This window comes from Callithrix jacchus, chromosome 4 (genome assembly GCF_049354715.1).
Source record: "Callithrix jacchus isolate 240 chromosome 4, calJac240_pri, whole genome shotgun sequence".
NCBI lineage: Eukaryota > Metazoa > Chordata > Mammalia > Primates > Cebidae > Callithrix > Callithrix jacchus.
In genome coordinates, this window is record NC_133505.1 from 4,333,335 (window position 1) to 4,342,952 (window position 9,618).

The window sequence follows — 9,618 nt, forward strand, 5'->3', positions numbered from 1 at the left end:
GCAACAAGCAGATTAGTGTTTAATTGAGTAACTGGGTACTATAGCCTCGCTAAGTGGACACGTAAAACTATCACAGTGGTGGACTCTTCTCCTCTGTGTTTCAGAGCAGTTTTTTTCAGTTTCACTCCCAGGCGTATGGAAAACTGCACCATCTGCCACTCTCACATGCTTTTTACGTGACTGTCAGCAGTCTGTGGCACGGCGACCTGCATCCTCTCCAGCTTCTGATGTGTGGAGCGGAGCCAGGGTGAGGGTTCCTTGCTTCGTCCTGACCGCAGTGGGAACTGAGTGGAAGACCCACGCTCTGTAAATGACTATTCAAAGTCTCAATTTGCTTCCAACGCTCATCTCTGGCTAAACAACTCCTCTGACATCCCAGAAATTCTGTGCGAATTTCGTCAGCTGCCGAAGGAAAAAGCCGAAATCGAATACTATGGGCTCTGCTGTCTGGTGTCTGCCACAGTGGGTTAAAGCCTTGTTAGGTGTGACCGTGCTGCTTATGATGATTACATTGGCTCCGAGCATGCTAACAGTATGATGCTAATCTTATCATAATAAAGTCGTAAGTGCTTGTTCCATGAGTCTCGAAGTTAAGTGCTGAGTTCGTAGACTTGCATCTTGCTATAAAAATGAAAATTCTAGTGGGTGTGGCCTTTTACCTTTCTCCGCATCCCATATATAGGCAAAGGTACATGCCAATGTCTGCCTTAGAGTGTGACAGCGAAATCCTTCAAATATTGATACAGCTAAGAAATACTGAAATGTCCATTCAGGACAACAAATTTCAAGTAAAACAGCCAAACATAATTACACGTTCCATTCGGGAAGTTACTTTCACAGCTGTGCCAACAATTTGTAAACTCTTCAGAGTTTCATTAAACCCCTTTGTTCAAATTATACTCCCAAGATCAGATTTATTTTAATAGAGAACAGAATGAGTTGGAAACTCATAACCCCCATGACAACATAGAAATTCTTTCTCTCTGTGTGTGTGTGTGCGTGTGTGTATACCCATACATATAACGCTAATTTGACACATCAAATCAGATCCTTTGGACAGTATTAGGACAAAAAACTTCTCTCTCTGTAACTAGACAGGGAAGGGGACTTCTTTATCTCTTTCCAAGATTAAGTTGTTAAATCTTGCGTTTTTAAGGAGCAACCCTGGAACCCCATTAGTTAATCTTATAAGCAAGAAGCAGGTAGGTCGAGCCCAATTTTAACGGAAAGAAATGGGGTAAGGCATGCCTGGAATTTTAATTTAATTCCAGTTTAATTTAAAAGCCATGAAATAAGAAGCAACCCGCTTGCCTCCTGCGAGGTTCAGGTCTTGGTGCCGGAAGTGTTCTGTTGTAAACGCATTACACGACCCGGAGGAGAGGTCTGTAAATTTGGCTGCTCCCCGCTCTCCCACCCTCTTCTCCCTGACGCCCGAGATCATACTTTACCCACGTTAGGATGAGCTGCTTGCTCTTTGAGGCGGTTTCTCAGCGGACTCCCCTGTGCGCCCCGGGGGGTCAGGCTACCTCCGGCGTTTCCCCCAACTCCCGTATCCCCGCGCGAAAAACTTCGTTTTCCTGCAGCTGAGCGGTGACTTCGGTCTTTGGGGGCGACGTCAAGGTCAATCTTCAGTGTCCGAAGAAATGTCTGGCTGCTTTCAAACCTCAGTAGCAAAGGAAATACAACAAAAGCAAAGATTATCTCTTTCCTATGCTCATTTGGAGAAGGACAAGCATGGTGGCTCCGTGGCTTAGCTGGTTAAAGCGCCTGTCTAGTAAACAGGAGATCCTGGGTTCGAATCCCAGTGGGGCCTGTCGTAGTTTTCCTGCCTTCGAAGTATCCATAGAACTGTTACAGCGTAACCTCGAGAGTTATTTTCCCCTTTGGGACTTTCTCGAAGTGTTTTGTATGCGTCTGGTGTAAAACCTCCTTGCTTACAAAAAAGATGCAAAGACAAATTTGGTGCCCCCCACTTTTTTTTTTTTTTTTTAGAATAAAGAAATTCTGAATTTCTTGTTTTTCTTACATTTTTTTTCTTCCACTTGGTTATATTTTTACAACTTGTACAAAAGGAACGAGGGAAAGCAGAAAGCAAACACCAAATTTAAACTACAAGCAACATCATAATCTAATCATTCTATTTTCTTTCCTGGGGAATCCTAAAGACAGTAATTGTTAAAATCTCCAGGTAATGTTCTTGGAAGGTCAGTCTTTGGCATAATTGATAAATCTGTTGCTGAGAAGGCTGTAGCATCTCTGAGACTTCATAGCAGACAGTAAGATTTGGCCACATAAAACAAGCCGTGGTTCGCTATTTGAAAAGACTGCATTGTGCTCAGAATTGTTTGGAAAGGAACAAATCTAAGCAACAACAAATACGTGTCAGCGAGACTTGAGAAAAGAAGCTGTCAGAGTAGCCTCCATTTGCTCATAGGGGCCCACTAGAGTAGGCAGACTTGAAGTGCAGGACGCGTTGAAACGCCTCCTCGCAAACACTCCAAGAGGGAGGAAGAGAAACTGAGTAGGAAAGCAGTCAGTTTTACTCTAAGCAGAAAGAAGCCCTCCCTGGTGTGGTCGGTATGGTCAGGCATCCTCCCATTCGCTGGAGGCCTTAATAGAACAAAGGTTGAGGAAGGAGGAATTCACCTCTTCTCCCGCTACCTCAGTCATCTCATTCTTTAACTCCCGCTCTTACACTGGGATTTACATTGTTGAATCCCAGGACTCTCAGGCCTTCAGACCCAGACTAAATTATACTACCTGTTTTTGGGGGCTCCAGCTAGCAGACAGATTGTGGGACTTCTCAGCCTCAGTAACTGTGTGAACCAATTCCTTATGGTAAATTACTGTCTCTCAATACACAGACATAGATAGATAGACAGACAGATACATAGATAGCTAGATAGACTATTAGTTGGGTATTTCTGAAGGGCCCTGACTGATACAAACAGGTACTCAATTATGGAAAAAAAATACAATGTATCAGGCATTTATCATTTGCCAGGAACTCTTCTAAGGTTTATATATATATTTCAAGTCATGTAATCCTTACTGCATAGTTATGAGGAAAGGTGTAATTCTTCGCTCCTTTTTTTTTTTTTTTTGGAGACAGAGTTTCGCTCTTGTTACCCAGGCTGGAGTGCAATGGTGCGATCTCGGCTCACCGCAACCTCCGCCTCCTGGGTTCAGGCAATTCTCCTGCCTCAGCCTCCCGAGTAGCTGGGATTACAGGCACGAGCCACCATGCCCAGCTAATTTTTGTATTTTTAGTAGAGACGGGGTTTCACCATGTTGACCAGGATGGTCTCGATCTCTTGACCTCGTGATCCACCCGCCTCAGCCTCCCAAAGTGCTGGGATTATAGGCGTGAGCCACCCCGCCCGGCCTCTTCGCTCCATTTTTAACAGAAGGGCCTGAATTGAATTCAACCAATCTCCTGGCCTTCCAAGCACCTTTAAGTGTTTTTTCTGCTACCTTAGGGGGTGCGCCTATTTGCCATTTCCTCCTTTATCTTACGCTGCCACCTCTGAAGGAGGAACTCAAAGCCACGTTTGATCAGAATGTCAGGGTAGGCAGAAATGGAGTGAATATGTGGAGTGAATACTTGGGCAATGAGGGGAAACTTTGTTGTTCTCTAGCCTTGCTGCTGCTGATCTTTCTAACGCACATCAATTCATTTTCCTTTCAGCGCATCCACGAATCTTTTTGTGAATTTTGAGAGTTTTGGAAGAGAAAGAGGGCAGGAAAACTTTGAATATAAATGATCATAAAACAGATTCACTCTATATTCTGCTTTGGTAATTTGGTAATTGGACTGAATTTCTTTTTTAAAAAAGGAATGATGAGGAGAAAATTCCAGTCATCTGAGATTTCTGATTAATTGGGGCTTTGCAGTACATTACAAGCTCAAAATAGAAACTTTGCCTATTCATGTTTGTAACTATAGCTATTAATGCCCAAGATGATCAGGCCAGACACCAGGAAACCTGAATTCGAGGAATATTCTGGAGATGTCGTTGAACATGAACTTCGGTGTGTCTGCGTCATGCTCCCTGGGTCCCAGGTCCCGTTCTGTACTGCAAAATTAGTAGATTGTCAGATCTCATGACCTGCAATGTGTTCCTGCTGTATCTCAAGGCAAATCTTACACAGCCTCATAATTGAAAGTGTAGGAAGATGTTCACTGATGGAACCATTATTTGTAGTGGCAAAGCGTTGAACCCAGTCTGAGAACCAGCCATGGGAGAGTAGGTGACCACATTGCAGACCTCTATGCAGCAATTCAAACAACTGGTTTAGATGTGCACACAGCAACATAGCTCAAAACTGCGGTGCCAATGGAATAAGAACGAGATCGACGACACAGTGTCACTTATGTGAATTAAAAACACATTCCCCTAAACCAATCATACCTGTTCCACAAAAGCGTATAGGAAGAAACGGATGCATTTTCCTGTGATTTCTTACTGGGAGTCAGGATGAGGTGGGGAATGAGAGTGAGGAAACGGAATTAGAAGGAAATCTGTAACTAAATAAAGAGGAGCCCTGCAGTAATGACAATGAGCTGAAGAATAACCTTCATTTAACTCTGCGTGAGAATGAGGGAGAGGGAAAGAACTAGAGACAGAGGAGAAACCGAGAAAGGAGATGAGATTTCAAAACACCAGTACGTTCTGAAATTACTTTCTGAGTAGAGAGTACTTTTTTCTGTCCTTGGAGTGGCTAATGAAAACAAAGAGTGCTTTCATTCCAGAAGTCGGAAAATTTATTTAAAAAAAAAAAAAGAAAGAAAGAAAGGTCATGCCACAAAGAGTAGGTAGGAAAACGTAGCGTTGCATGCGATTTGTGAGCAAGTAAAAAGCACCAACTGTCAGGAGTGGGATTCGAACCCACGCCTCCAGGGGAGACTGCGACCTGAACGCAGCGCCTTAGACCGCTCGGCCATCCTGACCAGCTTACTGGGTCGTTCCTCAGAGCTTACTTCTCGCTGGACCTGAACGCTGCTAGTTTCTGGCCCACCCCGACCAGCAGTTTCTCTCTTTCTCACGATACAGGCATTTCCAGGTTAAAAGCTGAGTCGCCGCTCCGCGAACTGCCTCGGACGGCGACCTGGGGCTGAAGCTCTGCACAGGAGGGGGTTGCCGCGGCCGCAGAGCGGCGTCTCCCGTGTGAACCCCGAGTCGCTCCCAGGTGGAACCCCGTTGCTACTAAATTGTGCAGTTTTCCCAAAAGAAAAGTAGTGCAGGGTGAAGGGTCAGAAAGTAGGAAAGTGGGATTGGGACTGGGGTGCTCCTTTACAGAGGGTGTTTAGAGGCATCATTTGAGCAGAAACCTGAATGAAATGAGGGGTGCTACGCGCAGAGGGCACAGCAAGGGCAAAGAACCCGGGGAGAGAATGAAGGAGCAGCAAAAGCCTTCTGTGTCTGGAGTAAGAGGACGAAGGACATGAGCTTGCAGGCATAGCCAAGGACCAGATGGTGTCAGTAGGGCCTGAATTTAATCCTGACTGCATTGAGAAGTCACTGGAGAATTTTAACAACATGATCTGATTTGTCTTTATTTATTTATTATTTTTTCGGCAGGTGAGTTGTTAACTGCTTAGCGGATTCCAACTTCCATGGCCACCGTCCTGCTTGGTTTGTCTTTAAAAACAATACTCTGGGCAGGGTGTGGGGGTTCACACCTGTAATCCCAGCACGTTGGACACTTTGGAAGCCCTAGAAGGGCAGATCACTGGAGCTCAGGGGTTTGAGAGCATCCTGGGCAACATAGGGAGACCCTGTCTCCGGAAAAAAAAAAAAAAAAGAAAAAGAAAGAGGAAAGGAAAGAAAGAAAGAGAAAGAAAGAAGGAAGGAAGGAAGGAAGGAAGAAAGGAAAGAAAGAAAGAAAGAAAGAAAGAAAGAAAGAAAGAAAGAAAGAAAGAAGGAAAGAAGAAAGGAAAGAAAGAAAGAAAGAAAGAGAGAAAGAAAAAATAGCCACCTGTGGTCCCAGCTACTCAGGACGCTGAGGTGGGGGCCTTGAGCCCAGGAGGTGAAGGCGGAGGTTGCAGTGAGACAAGATCCCACCACTCACTCCAGCCTGGGCGACACAGTGAGCCTCTATTTCTTTTTCTTTATTTATTTTTTTGAGACAGAGTCTCATTCTGTCACCAGACTGGACTGCAGTGGTGCAATCCTAACAGCTGAGCTAAATTTTGTATTTTTTTTTTTTTTTTTTTTTTTTTTTTTTTTTTGAGACGGAGTTGCTCTCGTTACCCAGGCTGGAGTGCAATGGCGCGATCTCGGCTCACCGCAACCTCCGCCTCCTGGGTTCAGGCAATTCTCCTGCCTCAGCCTCTTAAGTAGCTGGGATTACAGGCATGCGCCACCATGCCCAGCTAATTTTTTTGTATTTTTAGTAGAGACGGGGTTTCACCATGTTGACCAGGATGGTCTCGATCTCTTGACCTCGTGATTCACCCGCCTCAGCCTCCCAAAGTGCTGGGCTTACAGGCTTGAGCCACCGCACCCGGCCTGAAATTTTGTATTTTTAGTAGAGACGGGGTTTCACTATGTTGACCAGGATGGTCTCCATCTCTTGACCTCGTGATCCACCCGCCTCGACCTCCCAAAGTGTTGGGATTACAGGCCCGGCTGTGAGACTCTATTTCAAAAGAAAACAACACAACACAACACTACATTACTCTGGTCATTGTGGGTAGCTGACCATAGAGGCAAGGGTTGAAGGAGACGCTGTATCAAAAATCCAGGTAAGAAATGATGATTAAAGGCAGTGGTGAAGAAGGAAAGAAATGCTCGTGTAGCTATCCAAGAGCTCCTTTAAGTGTTTTTTAAAGAAGTTTGAACTGCATTTTCTTTTTTAGTTTCTTAGAGTACAATTTGGATACAAATAAACAGTTTAGAAGCAGGGATAAATAATATTGCCCTCCCAGGAGCAGAATGTGGGATGCACAGTGTGGACTAGTAGCGTTTGAGGAGCGGTCAAGGAGAGGCGGACACTGGGTAATCCATTAAAAGATGGAGGAGATCCATTAAAAGTGCAGGAGATCCATTAAAAGATGGAGGAAGGGCCGGGCGCGGTGGCTCAAGCCTGTAATACCAGCACTTTGGGAGGCTGAGGCGGGTGGATCACGAGGTCAAGAGATCGAGACCATCCTGGTCAACATGGTGAAACCCCGTCTCTACCAAAAATACAAAAAATTAGCTGGGCATGGTGGCGCATGCCTGTAATCCCAGCTACTCGGGAGGCTGAGGCAGGAGAATTGCCTGAACCCACCCAGGAGGCGGAGGTTGCGGTGAGCCAAGATCGCGCCATTGCACTCCAGCCTGGGTAACAAGAGCGAAACTCCATCTCAAAAAAAAAAAAAAATGGAGGAAGAAGTTGTTTTTGGCTGATTCTCCAGGTGCAATCCCTTGGTTCAGTAGAAGGTAGCATGTAAATTGCTTTTTTCTTCTCCTGTCCTTCCCTATGCCTAAAATTCCCTTGAGGATTCTACCTTGGTGATACCTCTAAAGAGTTTCCTGAAGCTCCAGCCCCCTAGATTACCTTAATCTCTCCTCCTACCCAACTGCGATTTGCTCAGCGGGTGACATCTTGAACAGCTATGGCAAGGACACCTGCCCTTGGATACCGACTTGCCCACGTTCCATGTGCCTTTAACCAAATCACGTTATGTATCTTGACTTCAGTTTCCTCATCTCTGAAAGGAGGGGACAGGAGTAAATGTCCTGAGTCACTTCTCACCCTAAAGTTTCATTACGTTTTTATTTCAGCTCCTTGCCAGAGTAAAACTGCTATGATCTCCTGATTTACAAACCTGTATGCAGGTTTATTTGATTTTATTGTATTTTATTTTATTTGAGACAGAGTTTCATTCTTGTTGCCCAGGCTGGAGTGCAATAGCAGCATCTTGGCTCACTGTAACCTCTGCCTCCTGGGTCCAAGCAATTTTCCTGCTTCAGGCTCCCCATGTTGGTCAGGCTGCTTTCAAATTTGACCTCAGGTAATCCACCTGCCTCGGCCTCCCAAAGTGCTGGGATTACAGGCATGAGCCACCATGATGGCCACAGGTTTATTTTTAAACAATCTTGTAATACACCTATGGAAATGTAATTACACAGATGTTGTTACATGAGTAGGAAGACACTAAAACCAGAATGAAAACATAAAATGGATGTGGGGCCTGAGAGGAACCGTGACAAAAAGTGGGTAATGGAGTATATTGTGGTTCATTTTTGCCGAAATTATAGTAAATGTGATGATAAGAGACCTGTTTGGTGTTCAGAATTTTACCTAAGAGAGAATGATCAGTTCTCTGTGACAAAAAGTGGGTAATGGAGTATATCGTGGTTCATTTTTGCTGAAATTATAGTAAATGTGATGATAAGAGACCTGTTTGGTGTTCAGAATTTTACCTAAGAGAGAATGATCAGTTCTCCGTGACAAAAAGTGGGTAATGGAGTATATCGTGGTTCATTTTTGCCGAAATTATAGTAAATGTGATGATAAGAGACCTGTTTGGTGTTCAGAATTTTACCTAAGAGAGAATGATCAGTTCTCCCTTTTTCTTAATTCTCTGTCAGCGTTGCAGGTAGGTAGAAAAATTAGCTTTTAGCTTAATCATGAGAAAAACAGGCAGGTACGTCTTATGTGCCATAGCCGAAGGAAGGCAGCACGGGGCGGGGGATGTGCTAAATCCTTTTAAACCATCAGATCTCATAATTACTCACTCATTCACTTTAACAAAAATAGCACTGGCTGTGCAGTGGCTCACACCTATAATCCCAACACTCTGGGGGGCCGAGGGGGGCAGATCACCGGAGCTTAGGAGTTCAAGAGCAGCCTAGCTAACGAGGTGAAACCCTGTCTCGACTAAAAATACCAAAAAACTTCGCCCGGCACGGTGGCTCATGCCTGTAGTCCCAGCTCCTCAGGAGGATGAAGGAGGAGACTCGCTTGAACCTGGGAGGTGGAGGTTGCAGGGAGCCGAGATCACACCACTCACTGCACTCCAGCCTGGGTGATAGAGCGAGACTCCATCTCCAAAAGAGTAGAGAATAGCACTGAGGGGATGATTCGAAACCAATCATGAGAAACTGCCCCCATGATCTAATCACCTCCCAGCAGGCCGCACCTCCAACATTAGGGATTACAACTGAATATGGGATTTGGGTGGGGACACAGATCCAAAACATATCAAATGACTTCCAGAGATCACCCACCTCATGTTTTTCTTTTAATTATAAGGCATTACCATTAAAGATATCCCAAATATTTTCTCCTCTTGGAAGAGTGCTGTTAATTTAAAGAGGCGGCTTCAGTTCCCTACACCGTCGGCCAGGTTACCTTCATAGTAGTAGAAATGGGGTCACTGCTCAAACGACGGCACAGGGTAGGTAGCCATCAGCACTGTGTCCTTTCGGTAAGTAGCTGGTCCCTTATGAGGCATCAGCTCCCATGTGCACCTGCCCTGGTGAGCCCACTGCTGTCAGGCCTAGAGACGGGTCTTAGACCACATTCAGTGGCAAAAGCTGTGGACAGCTGCATTCCCATGCTGGTGTCTTTCCCTATGTTTTATTTTGTTTCCGTTGGGAAAAAAAAGAAAGGTGCAAACGCAGC

The 9,618-nt window shown here is 45.1% G+C and overlaps 2 non-coding genes across 2 annotated transcripts; one reads left to right on the forward strand and one right to left on the reverse strand.

Annotated features, from left to right (window-relative positions):
• The first annotated feature begins 1,739 nt into the window (after positions 1–1,739).
• Positions 1,740–1,813, forward strand: TRNAT-AGU (transfer RNA threonine (anticodon AGU)). Its single transcript has one exon. It is a non-coding gene; the product is annotated as a tRNA-Thr (tRNA).
• Positions 1,814–4,868: 3,055 nt separating this feature from the next.
• On the reverse strand, positions 4,869–4,951 carry TRNAL-CAG (transfer RNA leucine (anticodon CAG)). Its single transcript has one exon. It is a non-coding gene; the product is annotated as a tRNA-Leu (tRNA).
• Between the last annotated feature and the right edge of the window lie 4,667 nt (positions 4,952–9,618).